The following is a 23983-nucleotide window of genomic DNA, read 5'->3' on the forward strand; positions in this document are numbered from 1 at the left end:
AAGTGATCTAGATCAAAATAGAGGATTTCTATATGGCCATCACACTTGACCTAAACATTGGAAGATGGTCTAACAAAAGACTGACAGTTTTGTCACACACCCAAAAATCAAGTTTAAAAATGACTTGATATTCATTCACTTAACTGTTTTTCTTCAAACCACTCCAGTTTCCTGCTGTAGGAGCACAAAGAGAAGTGATCCCTTCCTGACTGCTAGAAGGGCAGACTGATCACATATAGTCTGACTATTGATTATGACTTGACGTGGGGGAAGTGAATTCTACCTTTTGTATCTTGCCTAGGGAGAAAATGGTGGCAGGGGAAGAAGGCAAGAGAAGGTCGGAGAGAAAAGTGGTTTGAGTCCTTCCTTTTAGGGTATCATTTCTGACCCCAGCACTGTACATCTGAATGTCCTACCCATGAAGCCCAAATGAAAGGCCAGAGAGTACAGGTTGAGGGGAGAGCATCAGTGAGAAACTGTGAACAGCCGGGGACTCTGAGATGTAGAAAGTGTGGACTCAGGAAAGAGTCAGGGGGCAGATTTTAGCCCCATATGGTTTAGCCTAGTGACACAGAATGCCGTTGGATAATAGGCACACCCTTATGGAAGAGTCTCTACCTCCAGGTCATCATCAGCCTTTACTTCAGTACCTATCCCTGTGTGGAGTATTGTTGGAGTTCCAGGCGGACTCGAAAACTTAAAACATGAAACACATCCAGGAACAGATATCAGTCATTTATTCCTTCAAGAGGGAACAAAACATCCGCAACTCCGGGAAGTCAAGTCCTGCCATCTCAGTTGTTTGCAAATGGACGTACTAAGTGCTGGTCACCATTGTCACAGGAGCCCTTGTCAGTAGTGCTGCTTGAGGAGAAAAAGAGCATTTCCCAGATCTGCCCTGTCATTTCCAGGAAAGTCAGCCAGCTAGGTTTGGGTTCAAACTTCTTCATGAAGCCATCTTCCTGTGAGAAGAAAGTGCAGACTGAAGACTCAGTGAGATAATCCTCTCTATTCTCTCACCCCCAGTAGTCATTTCATTCTCCCCATTGTTCTCTACTCCAAAGCCAAATCCCTTTAGAATATAGCCACCCAGTAGAAACACAGCTGAGCTACATATGTTAGCTTCAAGGGATTTTGCAGCCATATATTAAGAAGTGTCTTTGTCAGTCTTCTACTGCTGTGAAGAGACACCATGACCAAGGTAGTTCTTAATTTAACTGGGGGCTAGCTTATAGTTTCAGAGGCTTAGTCCATTATCATCATGGCAGGAAGCATGGGGCACGCAGGCAGGTAAGAACTAAGATGGCATGCAGTAGCTGCTAAGAGCTACATTCTGATCTGATCCATAAGCAGAGAGAGAGAGAGAGAGAGACAGACTCTGGGGTTGGCATGACATACTTCCTCCAACAAGGCCACGCCTCCTAATCCTTTTAATCCTTTCAGAGAGTGCCACTCCCTGATGACTAAGCCTATGGAGTCATTCCTATTCAAACCACTACAAGAAGTAAGAAAGTAAAAAGAATTTGAAAACTTATCTAACTCAATGTGGATTTAGTATATGAGTATTCTTTCGTAGTGTAGACAGTATGGAGTCATTATTGAGATGTTATATTCTGAAATCCAAAGACTAGTACTTTCATCTTCATTCAAACTAGCCCTGCTTCTGTTGCTCACTCCCCATAAGCTCCAGGGAAAGGAATTCTCCAGTTTTTTGTGTTGTTTTGTTTTCCTGTCTTTTTCTTTCAGTTGCCTAGCACTGAAAATTAAATTTATATTTATGAATTGTATTATACTGAGAATTATTGTTATTATTTGTTTGTTTTTCGAGACAGGGTTTCTAACAGCTGTGGCTGCCCTAGAACTTGCTTTCTAGACCAGGCTGGCCTTAAATTCACAGAGATCCACCTGCCCCTGCCTCCCAAGTGCTGGAGTTAAAGTACCACTGCCCGGCTACACTGAGAATTATAAGAACTCATAGTAAATCCAAATTCAACTAATGTCCTTGAGTCTAAGAAAATACTGATTATTTCCACTATAATTATTTTTGAACCTGGACTTTTTTTTTTTTAATTAGGAAAATCCAGACTGATAGAAATGCCTGTCTAGGACATTGAATTCCTAGATTCAAGCCCCAGAACACGCACGCACGCACGCACGCATGCACGCACACGCCAAAATCCCAACAAACTGTAGCGCACTGTAACAATATTTTAACAACTTGAAATCTATAATTATATTACATTTTCATTGGAAATTACTTCTACCTGCATGCTAATTCTTACGTTATCTATTGAGGATACTGAGAATGAGGGGGGAAAGTTACCTAAGATAATACAACTCACAGTGTGTATTGGCACACACCATGTTCTCAATACTTAGAAGATGGAGATGGGGATTTCTGTAAGCAAGCCTCGACTACACAGTGAGTTCCAAGCCAGCCTGGGCTACACAGCAAGATGCTGTGCCAAAAATAAATAAATAAAAGATAATATAATTTTTTGCCTGGACCTGGGTTGGGATGCAAGCTTTACACTCCTTTTCACTCCATGTATTCCAAAACAAGTACAAAAAAAGACTATAAAATTGTTCAAAACATTTATTTCATTTATTGTTATTTATTTATTTATACTCATTTTATTTTCTAGAACTTACCAAGTAGCCAGAAATGCCCTTGAACTTTTGAATCTTCTGTTTGTATCTCCTGGCCCTGGGATTAGAGCCATACCCCATCATGCCTGGTTCAGGAAGTGCTGAGGACAGACACTAGGACCTTGTGCATGCCAAGCAAGCACCCTACCGACTGAGCTATGTCCCCAGACTGTGCTTGCATCCTCTCTGTACCACCACCCCTGATATTTTTTATATCCATCTAGTAAACATTTGCTCAACATCTTGTAGGTTCCAGCATTACAATGTCTCCAAATGGGTATGCCATAATAGGACTAATCCAGAAAATGGGAATCAGGTTTAGCTTCTCGAGAGTCAGAAGACTTTGGAAATCTCTGCAGATCTTGAAATTAATAGTTGTGGAATCATCAGCAAACCAGGCAGCCATCAGTCAGGGGAAAATGTCTGCATGTGGTATGCAGAGTCAGCTGTGAGGCGGATAGGTACAGTGATAGCCTCTAAAATGATCCTTTATTAATAGAACAACTAGTCATTTCTGGGCAGCATGCTAACTTCTAATATTTTCAACTTCTAAGGCAAAGAAAGTAAAAGAAAAAGCTAAATGAAGGTATGAAATAGTCATAAATCTATAAAAAAAAGAACCTAAAATTTAAAGAACCACAAACCAGGAAAATATATTTATCAGGAAAGAGTTCATTCCAATGTAAGAAAAAATAATCAGGCCTTAATAGCTAAAAAGAGAAATTCGCTGAGACATAAATCGCTAATAATATATAGGAAAACACTTTACATTACCATCAATTAAAGAGCTTTATATTATAATACAATCATAGTTTTTTGTACCTATAAAAATACTTTTTCAAGCAGATTCTTTCAAAACTACTTCCTTTAGTGGTGCAATTTGAATCTTAAGGCTAATATATAAAATAAATATACAAATAAGGATTCATTATCACATCAGTAATGTGGTAATAAACAGGAAATGCCAACGTCTGATTACTTCTGGGAGCAGTGAAAATTTGCTAAATTGGGCTACTCTGGTTTTGAGAATGGCTAAAGCATAAATAATATACCAAGGTGGCATGTTGTGTTTATATTTTCTAAAACTCATGTTGAGTCTTAATTGTATTTTGATATTATTAAGAGTTGGAATCTTTAAGAAGAGGATAAAGGGAAATGAGCAATGTCTTTTTTTCTATTGGGACATGACCTCACGTGCCTCACAGCTGACTCTGTATACCACATGCAGACACTTTCCCCTGACTGGTGGCTGCCTGTTTTGCTGATGATTCCACATGGGAGCATCCCCTCCATGACTACTAGATCGAGACTATTACCTAAGGGGTGGATTTGTTATTAAAAGATGTACTCAGTCCTCTAGTCATCTTCCCTCCCTCCTCACTTCCCTCCCTCCATCCCTGTCTTCCTACCTCACTTCCTGCAGCAAAAAGGCTCTTACCAGATGCAGTCCTTCAATACTGGTGCCCTTCAGTGCTGGTGCCCTTAGATGCTGGCCCTCTTAGAGTCCCTTAGCAACTTCTTTTCTATTATCATTTTCTGTGCAATATTCCATTATAGCATTACAAAGCAGGCTGACACATACTGTGCCAATAACCCAAAGAGAATTAAAAGCTCTGATTTTTTTTAAAGATATAAGTGGATACCAAGGTCACTCCTCTAGAGATTCATGGGAGAGCTGTTTTGGTAGTTGGGCTATAGCTCGATGGTGGAGCATGTGCTTAGCATTTACAGGTCTTGGCTATTTATACCTTTGGAAATGCCTTTACTGAGATGAATGGTCAATCAGTCATCTTTACATATCTGTGTATCCACTCTGCTGATTTGCTTCATCACCAAATTAACCCACGCCATTAGAGTAAGAGGAAAGAAGGCGGGAGGGGAGGCAGGGGAGGAGAAGAGGAGAGGACCTCTTAGCTTAACTCTTCCTATTCTAGTTACTTGGAAGCGACCAATTCAGTGTATCCCCACTTCTAAAGGGAGTTTCTTTTTGTATTTAGAGTAGTTTTTAAAACTATAAATTTCTTGGAATTTCCCATGTAATCCCCATACTTGAATAATTCTATTTACATACTCACAGAGTACTTTTATCAGAAAGCTTTCTGGTTCTTTGCATATAGGTATTGTTGTCTTCATTTTTATTGTTTATGCTATATTATTACATGACATAATATAATTATTATTACATTATGCTATATTGTGTTGTTATACATATTACATGGGAAACATGAATCTTGGAGTGCCTCCTAGGTAACTTAACCTAAGTCATGCCTCTAATAAGCAGGGAAATTTGGAGTTCAGGCCTCAGATGTCAGTGTCGGTTCCTGAGATCTGTAGCTGTGTGTCAGGTACCTTGTGTGCAGTAGGCCCTATACTAAGCATTAAGGATACAGAGATGCGCAATGTTCCTCTATCCTTTGCTTCTATGTAGCTGAGACTACAGACACTAGCTACTAAAATGTGCTCTAGTGGCTTTAGGAACTATCTTTTCCTCCCAAATGCTCACGATAGCTGAAAAAATCACATTAAATCTTCTGCCAGGCATTTATGAGTCCAGCTTTGCACTTCAGACTGGTAGAGGGAACTGGAGAAAATAATAGTAAATGTAGTCTAAGAAAATACTGATTATTTCCACTATAATTATTTTTGAACCTGGACTTTTTTTTTTTTAGGAAAATCCAGACTGATAGAAATGCCTGTCTAGGACATTGAATTCCTAGATTCAAGCCCCAGAACACGCACGCACGCACGCACGCATGCACGCACACGCCAAAATCCCAACAAACTGTAGCGCACTGTAACAATATTTTAACAACTTGAAATCTATAATTATATTACATTTTCATTGGAAATTACTTCTACCTGCATGCTAATTCTTACGTTATCATCTTTTTCATCTCTGTAACCCAATACACAGCAAAACGGTTTGCTACTAGGTGATAAACACATGGGAATGAATTAAATTAAATTTAAACCGGGAGGTGAGGGCGTGGATCGACACTCTCCGCATCTTCTTAAGCTCGCAGCAAGGCCTTTCCTCACAATAACAAAATAACTCCAAACGTGCCCGGGTCCAACCTCCCTTCGAAGCTCCGGGGCTATCCACAGGCTCCGCCCCCTGCCCTGGGAAGCCAGACAGGCACCAGGAGCACAAGTGCGCCTGCGCAGACGCGCGAGCTGAGCCTACTAGGTCCTCTGTGGACCATTTAGTCCCTCCTTGTAGGACATCGCAGACTGCTAAGTAGTTAGCAGGCTTCTCTAGCAACACTAGCCTCATTCTTACCTTAGCGATGTCCTGATAAATAGAAGCCTCATGTGTGTCATTAGCTCTAAGCAGTCTATGTTCCTTAACTTTAACTGGCATTCTGTGTAATTTGAGTCAAGGAGGGTTATAGGGTGATATCCTTCTTTGATCCTTTAAATTAATGGATGACATAGGGAGAAAGGATCTGCCCTCTGGATGATCTTTGGTGCTCTTAGAGGCATCCTTGCCTCAGCCTCCAATATGCAGAGACTGAGTTTGTGAGCTTCCCTAAAATACTGCCCATGTTTCTCAGAATAAATTGTATGGACAGGAGAGGATCAGTTCTCTATGCACCATAATGTGTGTCTGTTTCTTACGCTGTCAGTACTTGAGTCTCCCACTTTGGCGTGGTCTGACCTGTCTCTTCTTTCCTGGGGACATGAGATTATGCTCTAAGAAGTCTCTCTTCTCTAAGTGGCTTCCCTGTCACTTCTTCAGTAGACTCACAGCCCAGGCTAATCAGAACTATGTCTGCTCCTCTAGGATTCTCTCATTCTACAGATTTTTTTTTTGCTCTCTATCATAGACTATAACTGTGGATTCAGTGTGTAGTGCCTGCTTCTGAGCTGTGTGTGACAGAGAAACAGGATTCCTCTTCTAGTCACTCCCTTTCTGTCGCTCTTCTTATGATTTCCTGCCCCTCTCCTTCCCCAGCCACTTCTCTTTTTTAATCGCCACAGAAGCTTATGTGGTTCCTTCTTTGTGTTACCTTATTGTGGGTTCTCCGTACTGCAACACATTGTCCATGCAATGGGTCCTAAGTCCCAGACATGTCCTTATTCTCAGTCCCGGGTGTTCTAGGTCTTTCTGTAATCACTAAATGTCAGTTTCTCACAAAGCTCATGAGACTGAAAAGATCACTGGTAGAGAGCAGAAAAGACCCTTTTCAGAAAAACATGCCTGGAAAGGCAGTTGAGTCTCTAATAAAAGTGTGGATCAGACCTGTACTACAGGTACATAGGTAAAAACTTCACCTGAAGCTGAAGAGAGTAGCCATTGCCCTACCCTGAAAGTCATCTCAGGGACTGATTGTACTCTGTGGTTTTTATCATAAGATTTGTTATAGGGGACCAGTGAGATCTTAGCAGTAAAGGCACTTGCTGTAAAGACTGAGATCAATACTTTGAGCCTGGAACCTACATGGTTGACTGAGAGAACCAGGTACAGAAGGGTCACTTCTGCTGGATGCACTGCCAGCTGTTGAGCCTCTCAAACAGAATACGTATAAAAAGAAATTTTTGAATGATTCATTTCATCATTACACCACATAATAGATGCTTTTTCACTGATTGAGATTACCATTCCCTACAAACAAAAAAAATCTGCTCCTCATTTCTCTCCAGAGCTACTCTCTGCCTTTATTTCTCTTCCTGGAAGACAGTCCTGCAACAACCCAACCATATTGTTCATTAGGTTTAATAAGATGTTCCAGGTCCAGTTGCTTTTACTCACATCAAGCAAAGATGCCCTGTAATAATACTAAGTCCCGTGAGCTGAGAGTCGCTTCCTTTCCCCTAGTGTCCCCTGAACCTACCACCAGTGCGGCCTCACCCCACTACAAGCAACACCGACCAGTGACGACTGTGAGGGTAAGAGGGACTTTCATTTCTCTGAGGTAGAAAGGTTACCTCGGTGGTCCCCTTGTGCTTCAGTGGGTATCACATTTCATTCATTAAACTGATCTGAGTCATCACGGATATTAGAGAGCTTATTTAGGAAGAGGAGGGAATGGAACTGTACCAACTTGGTCCTGATCAAGACAGCATACATCACAATGTGGCACAACTTTGTGTCCTGCTGTATGAGTGATCCCACCAAGGTGGGGGCCTCTAGTTTACACCAGTCCTCATGGTTGAAAGATCCTCTGAACATCCTCAAGCTGGACACACTAAGCTTCCAACCATATACTCAAGTTATTTGTAAACCATAGTCTAGAAACAAAAAATACCTTAGTGAAACATAAAAGTTTTTATAGATGGTATGTGATGTAAGTTTTGCAACCCTCTATAGGCCAGATAGGTTTACCTGATCTGCCACTGAATATGCCCAGTACTAGTTTGTATCACAAAGGACAGAGTCCCAGATCTCTGTGACATCATCGAATAATGTACCCATTAATATAGTCTCTTTGTTACTACTCTTCTCTGTCCTGATTTCAGTCACACGATGTTAGTGCACAAAACAGCTTTGTAGACATTGCTCAGCATGATCATGACATTAAATATTTTCTTTCCTATTGATGGCAGGTGATGACTATAAGACATAAATGTGGTATGTATTGTGGGATCATTTTCCTAAGACACACCTGAGGTAGGAATTGTGAAAACACTGGTTGTATTTTGTGTGATACACCACTGTGATGTAACATATTAATGATTTGAGAATTGTTGTGTTAAATTTTTTTTCTTAGTTTCTTTTGAAGGCAAGGGCCACAACAAGTAAGTAATCATGGATATTTCTATGGTTCTTGTGTTCAATAGTAATCCTTTGTTATTTGAGGGTATTGTACTTCGATTCTTGTTTAAATCTGTTTTCCCCCCAAAAGTAGGATGCCTTTTTCACAACCCAATTTCCAGTTACAGATGTGTACATTGAAAATCAGAATACAAGGTAACTACAAAAATGTATTCAAACCTCATCTCAGATATGCAGGGTCAGTTACATGCTTGTGTTCCTTCATAAATGAGTTAACTAGAACTCAAGAGGTAGTGATGAGGCTCCTTAGCTGTGCATCTTAAGAGCCACTTCTTACCTCACAAAGGGCACAGTAATCCCTGTGGAGAGCTCTGTCTTCTTACATCTGCCTGCAGTAAGGCAGATCGATCGGGATCCCAAACACTGCAGTGACGGCTGTGGTGGTTGGAAGTCCTAGGAAGTGTCACTCGGCATGCAGCAGACAGTCACTGCTTTGAATGGTAGAGGAGCACAGTGCTCCTTTTAAGATGACAAAGCCCACAATTAAAGTACAGGGGAGAGTGGGATGAATAGTTCAAAGTCGATTTATCTTAGATCTGATGTATTCCTGTAAGTTTTGGAGAAAAGCATTAACAGATTAGACAATATTGGCATGGGCACAAAGAGCCACAAAATTTAAGGACAGTGTGCACTAAGATTTCCAGTCATCATTCATTTAATGATCTGTGCTGCATCATCAATCCAGCAATTCATTTAAATTTTATTTTTTTAATTATTATAATTTTATTAATTTTGATATATTTATGCACCGTATTTCATCTTATTCATCCCTTATAACTCTTACTGTTCATAGATCCTCTCCCTTTTTACATTTTTCCAAATTTTATCCTTAAAAAATAACTTGCTAGTCCATTTTATGTTAAACATATATGCAAACATGTAGGGGCATCCACTGAACCTGGGATAATGCTACAGGGACAACACCTTTAATTAATCTCTCCCTCCCTCACACAGAAGCCATAAATTACCAATAGCTTCTTAGTTAGGGGTGAGAAAGGTTTTTGAACCTCTCTTCCCTACAAACCACAGTGTTGACCTCTTTGATCTTATATGGGTCCTATGCGAGCAACCAACAATATACTTGTAAAGGAGAGCTGGACAGTGAGCAGTAAGGCTACTTCCTGTCATGGGTAGTTAGACTCCATGTTGCCTATTCCATTTTTGCTCTTGGTGCATTTACACAGGCAGCAGGGAAGAGTGCCACTGGGCATCATTCTATCCACATTGGTGGTGTCTACATGCTCGGGCTCTCACCAGTGAGCTGATGTGTTAAGTGGCGCTCTTATGGTGATTGGCTTAGTACATGCCTATCGTGTCTAAAAACCCGAGTTTCATCCCAAGTACTCAATGTAATGTACCCAGGATTACACAGTCTGTAATCTTTGATTTAGAGTGGTAGATTCAAGAAAGTCATAAGTTCAAGACCAGCCTTTTCTAAATAGTGAATTTTAGGCCAGCCTGGGTTAGAGGCCTTTTTCATCAACAAAACATAACAAATAATCAATGAAAAAACAAAAATAATAAACTGAAATAGAAGATCTGTTGATGGAAGGAGAGTGTATAGAAGCTGACTCTGCCAGTAACAGGTTGACTGAATTGCAGAGGTTGGCCACATGCCCATATATATGTATGTGATTAGCACAAATTGAACTTGGTGAATTACTTAGGGAGACTAAAAGAGCACAGAGCTGGTAAGGAGTGGAGAGATATGAATGGAATCAAGAGAGTTAGGGTGATGAGTGGAGATGAATATGATCAAAATACATTTTATGGAATTCTCAAAGAATCACATATTTTATTAAAAACGATGAGGGAACAGTGAGCAGATAAGACGCACTGCCATGCCTTGTGCAGCCACTGCCTTCCTCTTATCTCTTGGCACCTCGAGAGTAGTTACACCATGAAGCACTAGACCCCTTTTCTTGTCGGTTCATGTTGAGGGTTTATACAGGGTTGGCCAATTTAAAGGAACTGTTTTTTTTTTTTTGGTCTAACGTTCATGTGACAATTTCATTTAGAATAACTTAGACTCTGAGTCATCACAGAAGGCACAAGCATAAGTCACCTCTCAGTGTGGGTCCTTGATGATCAGAGTCACTTGCTGAGAGGTACCTGGTAGGATGAAGATGTTGGAGAAAGGCTGTGTTTACTAATTCAGAGACCTTCTACAACTTATTTTGGAAGAAATACATAATTGGAGTCAGGGATCAAAGGCACAGCATCTATCTCTTTGCTTATATCTGGCAGGGACTTTGATCAGAGCATCATGGATATGCCTAACATGGTACCCAAGGTTAAAAAGTTAGAGGAATACACAGCTGCTTACCTTCTGAACCTACTTAAAGTGATACCATATGTCCTGCATGAGCTGTGAAATATCCCGGATAAGAAAAGAATGAAATTAAACAACCACTGGTCACTGTTGTGTAGCACACTAAACACTTGCTCAGGATTCAGTCATTCTTGTCTAATTGAATTGTTTTTACATTTCACAAACATCATAGAACACTTGTACAATCCATGTGCTTTTCCTTAGGGTTTAACATATCTTTTACACCGATAAGACTCCTGGGGGTCCTTATGAATTTTTAGTTCACTGGTGCAAAGATGTGATCACAGCGGGATTGCATAGATTTCACTGTGTCATGATGCTCTAACTGGGATTTGAACGCTGCGTATCAGTCACCACACCAACGTAACATAGTCACATTGCTCTTCCTTCTCTATTGTCACATCTGTACTAATTTAGACTTTACCTACATCATGTGACCATAATAGTCTTTATCTACATCATCATGTGATGCATAATTAATTGGACACTGACACAGTGATCTTCCTGAAGCACCATTCTAATTACAGTGACTTACCTGAAAATAAATAAGGAGATCAAGTGACAAACACTCAACTATTCTAAGTTTCCTCTGTTTGTCTGCTGTGAAGCTGACATAACTTTCCCTGTTGTGACTGCATTCCCTGTTTCTGCAGTACTAAAGAAAAGGACCATCAAAACAACCGTGATCCCACTTGATACAGATGGACCACAAATCATCTCCGGTACCTCCAAAGAAACATACATTAAAACAGAAGGTACTGAGGGAATTATGTTCAGTTATGTATAATAGATGCCCTTTATACTATGCACTATTTATAAATCTATAGAGACGTTTTGCTGTAGTTTTTAGTGTGTAGATACTGTTAATTTATCTAGCTTATCTGTAGAAATACAACCACAGAATTTAAATAGGATAAATAGGTTTAAAGGTTAAAGGTAACCTTTGCCTTTCATTAAGTAGTGGTAAACCATAGGAAACCTGAGACTTTCCTATGAATGAGTATGGCTTCACCTGGGGTAGGCATGAATGACTGAGCCACCCTCTCAGTCACTTTGTCCCAGACATGGATGATGCAGATGTGGAAAGTCTCAAGAGTGATCTGTTTAATGTCCAGAATCTCAAGAATGAGGATGAAATTTGAATTAGATAAAGGCATTTCTAGTCAGGTCCATTGGGAGAGAGCCCTAGGCATGGTCATCTTAGACCTTGTACTTGGGAGGCCAAGGGAGTGGGAAAGATCAGCAAGGACACAGAAACCTGTGTGCTTTTCCTCTTTCCAATGCATAATAGTTAACACTGGTAGGGTTAAGGGTGCTTTGCTCCTGGTTCTGTTATTTAAAGACTGTATTTCCAAGAACACATAGACTGTTCTTCCTCTGCCACTCCCAATGCACAAGCGTTGGAATGTTGTTATACCTCTCCTTGGAAATTTTGTTAGGATTACTTTCCCAGAGGCAGTGGGCAAAGAAAGGTTTAGTTTGCCATATAGTTTGAGTTTGGAGTCCATAATTGGGAAGCAGTAGAGGCAGAAACTTGAGGGAGACTGACCTTGCAACCAGAGCCCAGAAGCAAAGAAAAATGAATGAATGTACTCTCCTGACTTTTCTTACTTTTATACTGCCCAGAATCCCATCGAAGGGAATGCTCGTACCCATAGGGAACAGCTCTTCTCATCTAACTTAATCTAATCAAGATAAACCCCAAGGGCATGCCCAGAGGACACAGACCTCATCAGTTTGACAGCTGGGTTTCAGCATCATGGAGCCTATGAAGTGTTGTTTTTCACTTTTGAGTATAACCTGTATCAGGGCCAATTTATCTATAGGGAACAACTTTCTCTCCTTACCAGGACCCATAGGTAAATGTCTTATAGTGTGATCCCAATGATGCCCGAGAAACAGGTTCTCTCTCTTTTTCTCCCAGGTCTTGTAGCAGCACTTCATGGACCCCACAGGGTGGAGTGGCTAAAGAGACCCAAGAATGGCTTTTTGTTCTGTCAAAACCCCAAGGCTACAATGTCCTGGGAGTAAGGGCTCAGTGTATGACTTTAGCTCTTTTATTTCTTTTTCTTTTTTTAGTTTCTCAAGATCTCTGTGTATTTGCCATGACTATCCTGGAACTTCTTTGTAGACCAGAATGGCCTTGAATTCATGGAGATCTGCCTGCCTCTGCCTCCTGAGAGCTGGGATTATAGGTGTGCACCTACCACCTGGTGACTTGAACTCTTTTGTAGGCAGTGTTCCTCACCTCAGACTGACATACAGGATGGCCGAGACAAGGGAGATTAGAGGTCTGACATCCATCTTAGATCCTGAACTCTAGCACACACTTGGCCCCATTTCAGAAATTCTTGGTTTAGCCTTCAATATTGAGAACATTCAACATTCAGTTCCTAGGACTAAAGGACTATAGGCACTTGGGTATCGGCTATCTTGGCACCTATCTGGTCACAGGGCTGTGTCTGTCCTCTGTGCTGTCACCATTTGTATCTTTCACTTGTTATAGGCTTTCCTGACTTGTCTTCTTTAGGGGAAGGAGTTCATAATCTCAGAAATGAGTTTCCTGTGTCTTCCTTGGAGCCTCTTCATTAGGCTCGAGGCCCTTGATCCCCACAAGTGTGTTGGCTTCTCCTGCATTCTCTCATTCTTTAGCTGTGTTTGGCTCCACCATAACAGGCAGTGTTTGTAGAATTAATGCATTGTGTTACTCACTGTATACTCTGGGTCTCCTGCTTGTGAGTAGCGTGTCCTACAGAGCCCCATGACCCCACCTCTAGCCGCACACACTTCATATCCCTCGTTACAGTTTCTTGCCCTTTATCCTTCTCCAGAAATTTCCCTATTTCCTGGGTGCCATGTTCATTCTGCGTTCTGTGCCTGGCTATCCTTAGAGTCTTGGAGGTTCTTTTCCACTAATTATTTAGTGCCTGACACTGTATAGTAGAACACACTGTCCACAGAATATAGCCTAACCCTCTGGCATGCTCCCATACTCAGTCCAGATAGTTCTTTGCCTTTTGTATTATCTCTAATTATCTCTTCCTCACCAAACTCACCAGACAGGAAAGGCCATTGAGAGCAAAGATATCAAATCTTAGTAGTTTATCTGGTTCAGTCCTGGATCTGGTAGGCACAGCTAAAGGGCTCCTGATGCCTAGCTGTATGGCATGGATATGTGAAGAGAGAAGAAAAGGCTGGACTCAGTCAGCCAGAGGAAGTCCCATAAACAGGGCAAGACTGTATATTAGAAGAACAATAAACCCAGAAAAGGTTGTCCCAAACCTTAGGGATTGTAAGGAAGAAGGTGAAGGAGTGACTGGCATGTGGTCATCACATTGGCCCTCATGAAACTCTCAGTGCTATGACACAAATTAGGAAGGTATCTTGTCTGAAATTTGACCCAACACTCCACTCTCTCTCCACTAGTAACTGGGCTGGAGGCAGCCTGTCCTGTACAGAATGCCTCTTTTGCATGGGAGGACAGAAACCCCACTGAGTTATCTCTCTCCTTATAGCTTTCCCTAAATGAAGTAAAATGAAGGTGCGTATCCTTGACATTGACCTTGTGAAAAAAAGTCCCTACTTATTTTTGTTGTATTTGCAATTTCCTTAAAGACTTGTGCCAGCTGTACAAAGCTTACATGTATACTACATGGCCTAGAAATATTATGAAGTTAAGATTAAAACATACATGCATAATTTACAGGCCATTATCTGTTTTGGTTTATTTCCACAAAATATGTATGAAGTATGATAAAATCTTAAATTTGATCATTATTTACACACTTACAGGCCATATGGTGAGTTCTGTTTGAGAGATTTGCAACCAAGATCAACATACCATTTCAAATAGCTTTATAAGATTTATCATTGAGGTAATTAATGGCTCAATGAGAAGAATACTTACTGAAAAAGCAGTAGATCTGAGCTTGAATCTGCTCACACACATACAAAAAAATTGGACAGAACTGTTCATATTTGTAATCCCATGCTGTTGAGTGAATAGACCGTAGTATTTCTAGTGCTTGCTAGCTGTCATCCTATCTACGGCATCTGTGAGAGACCCTGTCTGAAAGAAAGGAGAAAGGGTGATACATCATGGTATGCCATGCCCTCTTTTAGCTCTCATATTTTAATTGTCAGGCACTTACACACACACACACACACACGATACAATTACCTGAAATACATTTTACGTTACTGCAACAGTCTCATAACCAACTTCTATTACTATTGCAATAAGGTCAAGTATTTCAAACATATCGTAAAATCCTTGAGATTCTAATCACAAAAGTTGTGATCGTCTGTGGCTCTCTCATATAGTTCCTTGCTTCTAATATACATAGCATTTCAGTTGTTGGCCTTAACCCTTAATTTCACCAATAAAGCTGCCAGACCACAAGGAGCTTAATATTAACAGAAAAGATTTTAGGAAGTAGAGTAGTCTATATGTGATTTTTACTTCATGAAAGGTCATATTCCTAGCATCTTGAATTTTCAGGTTACTTATACTTTGCTTAATTTAAATTCCCTTCCCCAAAAGGGAAGGGAGAAATGTTGTAACTGAATTATAGTTTCAAAAATTAAAACGGGGGTCAGAATCCCCTTCTCCCTGAAATCCAGGTGTGCTGTCTTTGTTTTTTGTTTTGTTTGTTTGTTTGTTTTTTTAACTTGTCACAAACCAGAGTCATTTGGGAAGAGGAAACTTCCATTCAGAAAATGCTGCCACCAGATTCACCCATAGGCAAGCCTGTGGTGCATTTTCTTCATTGATGATTGATATGTGAGGGCCCACCTCACTGTAGGCAGTGCCACCCCTATGGTGGTGTCACTGAGTGCTGTAAGAAAGTAGGCTGAGCGAGCCTTGGTGAGTAAGCATCACTCCTTCATGGCCTTTGCATCCTCTCCTGACTCTGTTCTTACCCTGTTCAGTTCCTGTCCAGAGTTCCCCCAGAAACTGAGTGTGAAGAGAGAATTGTATGCTGAAATAAACTCTTTCCTCTACAAGTTGTTTATGATCATAGTGTTTGGTCACAGCAATAGAAACCCTAAGTAAGACACTGTGTAAACTATTAAGGAGCATGGGATTATGTCATTTGCAGAACATAGATGTAAGTGAATATACTTGCCATGTTAAATGTCTTATGTTCATTGAAAAAGGCAAGTCCCAGGTAATTTCTTTCATTTGAAGGACTAGGTTTTTATGTAAAAATAAAATTACATATGTGTATATGATGTGAACAAAGTAAAGGGAACTAACGAGATGGGAGGAGAAGGCGGTGGTGTGGGTGCAGTCTTACATGCAAGTGCTCTTCTGAGAGTGGTACACTATGTGATGGTACACTGTGACTATACTGTGCCAATTGAAAAGGATATATTTCTTATTCTGACTTCTGTCCAGTGTTACCTTTAAATTTGAGACATATGTTAATTTTGCTCTTTTTTGTGTGGTAATTCCATAAATGTTGGTACTTGATAGTTGATAATATCATTGTTGTCAGCTATACCCAAATTGACTGTTTCCCAATTGCTCTACTAACTCAACATTGAACTTAAATTTCTGGAATTTTTGATTGATTCTTTCACATTGTACTTTGGATGAATTCTTAGATAATGTGAATTTGGAAGGTGGTTCCATGCTTCCTTTCCTTCTTTCGTCATGACTTGCAGAGTTGTGTTACTATGTACAGTTGTCTCAGTATTTCCTTAGAATTTTTTCCAGACTCCTTAGCACCAATATCTGAAACTAATCAAGCCCTTATATTACACTGTGTCTTATAGGGCTATAACACATACATGTTCTCCATGCTCCTTAGAACCCTGTAGAATACTGACAATACTCAGCACAGTATAACAAAATATAATACACGATATGCTATACTTTAGGGAATAATGTACACACAACATAGGCAAGAATATTTTCAGATATGTTCATCCTAGTAAAATTTCCCAAGTAAAATGGATACATTAGCATGGATCATAACTAGTGATAAATTCTGAGTCAACATATATGGATTGGTGGAGGTTGAAATAGATTTGAGACATGTGCCTCAGGAAGTATCAATTGTTCCCTGCTTTAAAACAGGAAGTGACAGTATTTTGTTGCTTAATCATAAAGCTTCTTTTATTAGAAAAGATAGGTTGGATCAGTGCATAATGACTTTTTCAGCCCAGCCTGCTGACCTAACTGCAGTTGAATCCCACAACTCACATGGTGAAAGGAGAAAACCAGACCCCTGAAGAGCTCCTCCTAACTCCACCTGCACACAGACACACATGCATGGTTTCCTCCAACCAGAATAAATGCAGTGTGTATTTTGAAAGACTTATTTACTTTCATGCAGTGAAAGATTCTTCCACATTGATTTAGATTCCCATTGTCTAGGAAGCCAAAAGTTCTGTTCCTCATTTCTCTTCAGTTCTTCTCTTTGCCTTAATTTGTGTGACAGTAATATAATCCACAGTTCTGGAATAAGCAGAAAGCAAACCATTCCTAACACTTTGGCTGGCTCTTAAGATTCTGTTCCTTATACTGGATCGCCTTGCCCAGCCTTATTGCAAGGGGGGTGCTTAGTCCCATGGCAACTTGTCGTGCCATGATTTGTTGACACCCACGGGAGGCCTACCCCTTTCTGAACAGAGAAGCAGAGGAGGAGTGGATTGGGGGGAACAATTAGATCAAGTCACATATGCTAGCCACATAGACTTCTATACATCCCTGGAGTAATTAAAAACAATACCATGTGTTGACAAGTTACTTTCTGTCTTTTTAGAGATACACGAAAACTCCACTACATTTTCTTCTAGAAAACAGGGAGAGCTACCCGTGATGATGGTGGAGGTAAGACTGCCTTTCCTCTCAAAGTAATATAAAAAGTTACTTTGTCCCTTACATTGTAGTCGATATGAAATTCAGTTAACAAAAGCCAGGTGCATCATGGGTTAGCTCAGGGAGAAAAGGAACTGGAATTGTGCCAGCCTGCTCCTGACTGAACTGAACATAAAAGTATGCAGTGCCATTTATCACAGTTTGTGTGAGAGGATAGTTTCTCCTGAAGAAAAGGGTTCCTCTTTAGATGCGTGTATAATTTTCACTCAGAAGTTGACAGCCACTTCTGGTTTCTAAAATCTTGATGCAGTTTATGTTCTACTTATGTTCCAAAGTTTCTGGGTTTCAGCATGGAGATGTTGAGTGGTAAGACTTCTACTGCATGAGGATTAGTGTAAATAATTGAGGCCCAGCTGGAGGAGGAATTATCTCACAGTCAGGTTATAAAGATGCAGCTTGGCTTAGGGAACATTCAGCAGAGACCAAACAAATTAATTTGGCCTTTGAACCAGCAAAAGTGGGAATGGCACAAACTATAGAGTCCCAGTTCTTCTGGGACATTGTCACATAATATACTAACACATAGGACTCTTGCCCATTTTGATTGGCATCATACTATGTCAACATGTGTTCTAAAGACCCATGTAAACAGAATTTAGTATGACCTGTGCCTCAAACTGTTTTCTTTCCTTTAAATTTCAGGTGGAGTCTAGAAAACATACCAGTATGTATTATAAAATCTCCTTGTTAAGACACATTTTAGAAAAGTATAATTACTGGGTATCCTCATGTCTAATGCACCACTGTGATCTAAGCCACCTATAGGGAAGAACTTGGATTTTGGTTTTTAAAAAAAAGTAGTACCTGAAGTTAAAAAAAAAAAAAACTGGGGTTGTCTACTGTCACTGGATTCAGATCTGATCTCGTTAGATTGTTTGAGATGTTCTGTACCAGGCTGTGTCTAAATCTGTTTTTCCCCAAGATAGGTATCCTGATTACCCAGTCAAATCTCCTGTGACAAACTAATGAATTAACAAATTAGGATGAAAACTTTACCTACAGTATATATGTTCAAAGCCCATTACATGTGGTACATTTATTTGTTTGTGTGCTACTCTATGGAAGAATAAACCATGGCACAGAGGTAAGTGATGAGGCTGTTCAAGAATTGATCAAGAAACATTTCGTAGCCCAAGCACTTAGTAATCCCTAACTTCCAGCATCCCAGCATCTGCCTTCAATAGGTCAAAACTGCAGAGATCAGGACCCTGTAGTGACTACCACAGAGGGGAAATGCCCAGGGCATTACTTCTCATCTACATACAGACATTCCAAAGAATGAAAGGTTAGAAAGCCCACAAGCTTCTAGTCAGATCAGCGCTTCTGAGAATGGGAGACAGACACTGCATGGGGAGATGGGGCAGGGGTTTTTCACTTAGGCTTTTGCTATACATGGCTTTTTCCAGTATTCTCTATTGTCACGTTGCCATGAATTTAGACTTTACCTACACAGTCCATGTATTGCTTAACTGATTCAGTGATCCTCCTGAAGCTCCATTCTCACTCTGTTGACTGTACCCGGAAACAAGCCGTCAGATCAAATGGACAAACACACAGTTGTTAGGTTCCTCTGTTTTTCTGTCATGAGGCTGACATGACTCCCTGTTATAATGCATTCCCAGTTCCTGAATTCTTAAGGGAAATTTGTCAGGAGCAAGCTGTTGCCCCTCAGGATGTGGAAGGATCTCCCGTTCCTGAAGTAGCACACAAACAACACCAATAAAAATGGAAGGTGCTGTGGGAATTCCATAATTCTGTCCAATTGTGTATACTGTTGCAAATTATTTTCTTTCATATATAAATCTATAGAGAAGCTTAAGACTTTTTCCTATGTAGAATAATACTAATATATCTACGTCTTCAATGTATATACAACCACAGAATTTAAAATGCATCTGATGTCACCTTATTCAGTAGCATGAACTGGTGGAAACTGAGGCTCATCTTGTATGCATCAGGGTGGTTTCACCGGGTGTAGACAGGAATGGGTGAACCACCCTCTCTCATACTTTCTCTCACATGTGGGTGATGCAGATGGAGTAGGTCTGATGTTCCTCAAAGTGACCTGGTAAAGTTCCAGCGTCTCATGACTGAGGGTGAAATTCACCTTAGATAACAGTGTTCCTGGTTTGATCCAATGAGCAAGGATCCAGGGGTGGTCATGTTACACATTGTGTTAGAGGATCAGGGAGTGGGAAAGATATCAATAAGGACAAGGAAAATGAGAGGGGGGTGTCCTTTTCCTCTTTCAATGGCACAGTGGTAAGCAGAGTCTGGGGAAAGTGTACTTTGCCATTTGAAGACAGTATTTCCCAGGACATTACTCCTTTTTCAAGGGTTGCTTTTTAAAATTTAATGTTTTCCTTTTCTTTCTTGAAAACTTATACAATATATTCTGATCTTGGTTTCCCCTTCTCCATCTCTTCCCAGATTCTCCCCACCTTACCACCCATCCACTATCTTTATCTCTCACTGTAGAAAAGAAACAAGCAAATTAAAAAAGAAAACCAATATATAATCAGTGTAAAAGCACAACAAATACACACACACACACACACACACACACACACACACACACACTCAACAAAGCAACATAAAAACACCAAATCAGAAACTATAATATACTTGTAAAAGACCAGTAAGATTTTAAAAATGCTCCCCCAAAAGCAATATGAGACCCAAAAAGTCTACAAAACCATTAAGTATGTTGTGTGTTGGCCATCTACAGCTTGCATGCTTGCATTGGGTCTACCCTTAAGCGTGGTTAATATACCTAATGAGACTCTATTGGAGAAAACTGATTTTTCCCTTGAGTTTGCCAATGAAGATAGCTTCTTGGTTAGGAATGGGAGCTCCTGTTCACTTCCCCCTTTGATGTAGGAAGACACATCTTTAATCTAGATCTTTTGAGCTGGGAAAAGACAAGCAATTGAGGCATGAAGACACATGCCTTTAACTGAGAACTTGAGGCAGGAAGCCACACTTTAATCCAGCCCACACCTCCTGCTGGAAGCCTATATAAGAACATGGAAGAAGGAAGCTTTTGCTCTTTGCCTGATTGTTCTGGTCTTGTTAACAAGTGCATTCCTTCACTGGCATTACAGCCTATTTCTTCCAAAGATCCAAATTAGAAGTGGGTCTTCCTACTTCAACTTAAGAAAAAAATTCCTCACAGATATGCCCTCCATTTTGGGGGGTTAGTTCATTCCAGATGCAAACAAGTTGGCAAGCAATAACCATCACACCTTCTTAAGCAATAATGCCAAGAAGAGTTCATTAGTCATCCCACCTCAGCTAACCTAATAGATATAATCTCACACTTCCATGCCCAGTATTGGGTATCATCCAATTGACTGTTTGACTGTTGAGATTCACCATGATTGTGCCCATGAAGTATTGAGTTCACTTTGTGTACTAACACGATAGAGCCATTCTGTCTGGTGAAGGACAACATTCTCTCTTATACTCACAGAAACCTGTAGATGATAGTCTATTGTAGGCAGAGTTTCTCTGGGTGCTAGCAGCAGCTTCATAAAAACCACATTGAGCTTTAACATAAATTATAAATGTTTACCCAATAGCTCAGGCTTATTACTAACTAGCTCTTACAACTCATTCCTATTAATGTATCTTCTCCCATGAGGCTTAGCGCTTTTACATCTATCCAATTAGGTATGTCTGACTCGTTCTGCATCTGGCTGGCAACTCCTCTGACACCACCCTTCCATATCCCATCATTCTCAATTTGGCTTTCCCACCTAACTTTTACCTGTTCAGCTATTGGCCATTTAGCTTGTTTATTAAACCAATCACACCAACATATATTCACAGTGTACAAAAGGATTATTCAAGAGCAGTCTAGCAGTTAGGGTCCAATGAAGCAGGCAGAATAGAACCCTTCCCTTTCTTCCTTCAGGACTTGTAGCAGTCCATGCATAGTCCTCTGTTCACTGTTAACTCCTGCTTCACGTGGCACCAACAGGGTAGAGTGCTGGGTAAAATGGATGTTTACTCTGACAGAACTACCACGTCTCCTATATACTGGCAAGGAAGGGACTAGTGTTAATGGGTAGCTCATTTCCAGCCTATGCGCCTCATCCTGGACTGCCATGCAGGATGACTGAGGTGTAAAGAAGGTCAGAGACGTGTCCATCATCCTTGAGACTCTGACCTTATGAGTGAGCAGGGATCTGATCTCTGACCCCTACCTTGGCTCTTTTTCATGCATTCTTGATTCTGATTCCAAGATACAGATGGTGCCTTAGGAAGTTCCCATAAGCTAATACCCATGTTCCAAGGGCTAAAGGACATGAGCAATTGGGGATCCACCTTCTTGACACACATCTTGCTACAGGCTGTGTCTGTCCTCTATGTTTTGTATATTTATGACTTTCTCCTGGAGTATCTGACATGGTGGTCTTTGGGTGGAAATGAGTTCATATCTGAGGATTGTGTTTCCTCCAGGCTCTCATCTCTTTGGTAGGTTGATGGACTTTGATCTTTACAAGTCTGTCTGATCTTCTGCATTGTCTCATTGAACAACTCTGGGCTTGGCTCCTTCTCACAGACAATCTCAGTAGCCTTAATACAATGTGTCTCCTCTCCTTAAACTCAACAGTTATTGCTTCTGAGCAAGGTGTCCCTCCTAGACCTAGGAGCAGTCTCTACCCCCATTATCTTCTTCCTCCCTTCTCTGGTGCATTCCTCTGGGATCATGGGTCCTGTAGACACTGCACCTGGTAATGCATCAAGGTGTGTGATATCCTTTCTACCTGGGAACATTGAAACATTGCTCAAAAGAATGCCCAACTGAGTCTCTTATGTCCCATGTCTCTTTTATTCCATAATTTTCTCTCCCTCACTAAGCTCATCAGAGTCACAAGACAACTTGGAGAGAAGAAGACAAAACAGAAACCTTCTCTGGAGACTGCATGCCCAGAAAGACGGTTGAATCTTAATAGGTTATCTGACTCATGCCCTTGCCTTGTGGGTAGAGGTGAAACCTTGCTGTTGAACAGCTGATACACTTGAATATGAAAAAAGAGAGGGAAGAGTTGAGTCTAAAATCAGCTAGGAAAGGTCTCCTAATCAGATTAGTGTAAAAGAACAACTAAATTACATTAAAAAAACCTGAAAAAGTTTGTCCCAAAATTTATGGAAAGTGACAAAGCCAAACCACTGACTTTTGATGGTCAATTTGGAACTCTCGAACACCTAATGCTCTGACCCCAATTAGTGCAATGTCTGCTAACTTCCTTGACACTGTGTCTACTTTATACCCGTCTGTAGCTGTGCTGCAGGCACCCTCATGTACAGACACCCTCATTTTGCATGGAAATGCAGAAGCCTCTGAGAAGTGTCCACCTTTATAGTGCTTTTTTGAAGACAAAACACATGGCCTTCACCTAGGCCTTGCCAAAAATGTACGACTTCTGTGCATGGATCTGGCTACCACTTTATGTCTGAGACTAAGTGGTGGGATGAGTTAAGGGTCCTGGGTGAGCTTTCAAAAGATGGTCCTAGTATTGGCCTCCATAACCTGTTTGGTGTGGCATAGTCACACAGGGTGAAGAGTGAGTATCATGGGTCACAGTCAGCAAAAGGGCTGACACATGTGCTGCCTTTCTGGGTCTGGGCCTGCCGGTGGGTAGAATGGAAGGAGAGAAGTGATTCAGACTCATAAGAGAGTTGATAAATCTGCCTGGGTCTGGGCATAGAGAGGCTTCATGGGTGGGCAGCACATTATGATAGAACAGGTTTAGAATAGGTTTAGAATACTCCAGAGAGCTGGGTATGGGGCACTTACCTGTGTCCATACCTGAATTGGCATTAGGTTGAGGGTCCCTCATAAAGCTAGGCAGGAAGGACAATGGAGGATGACCCCTGCCAATACCACCACTGAGGGATCTGACACTAGGGGATCAGAATGGAGGGCAAGTGGTAACTGAGTGTGTGGACTAATGCAGGATAGTGCATACCCTCCTCTCGCATCCATGTGCATGAACACTTACCTGCAGCCAAGCAAATGAATCTAATCCACACCTATGATCAAACCTACACTCACACATGCACATTCATACATACCCATGAACAAGAAATCTGAATGGCATGTGGCACAATTGCAATAAATTCATAACCATTTCTGGTTAAAGATGTAGTCAAGTCAATTATTGCCAAATATCATGCCACCATCGGGAAACTTAATCACTTGCATGATTTGCTTGTATTCCCAGATCATTGCACATTGCAGAGATTGTTGATTCCTTGGGTCTCTATTGCATTGGAACTGATTTATGTAACATTTCACTTGCTCAATTTGATTGTTTATTTCACTCAT

At 40.7% G+C, this 23983-nt stretch overlaps 1 pseudogene; it reads right to left on the bottom strand.

Annotated features, from left to right (window-relative positions):
* Nucleotides 1-718: 718 nt before the first annotated feature.
* The window catches only part of LOC143268218 (bcl-2-related protein A1-like), a 277543-nt pseudogene continuing 254278 nt past the window's right edge, over nt 719-23983 (bottom strand).

Source organism: Peromyscus maniculatus, chromosome 12 (assembly GCF_049852395.1).
Source record: "Peromyscus maniculatus bairdii isolate BWxNUB_F1_BW_parent chromosome 12, HU_Pman_BW_mat_3.1, whole genome shotgun sequence".
In the NCBI taxonomy this organism is placed as follows: Eukaryota; Metazoa; Chordata; class Mammalia; order Rodentia; family Cricetidae; genus Peromyscus; species Peromyscus maniculatus.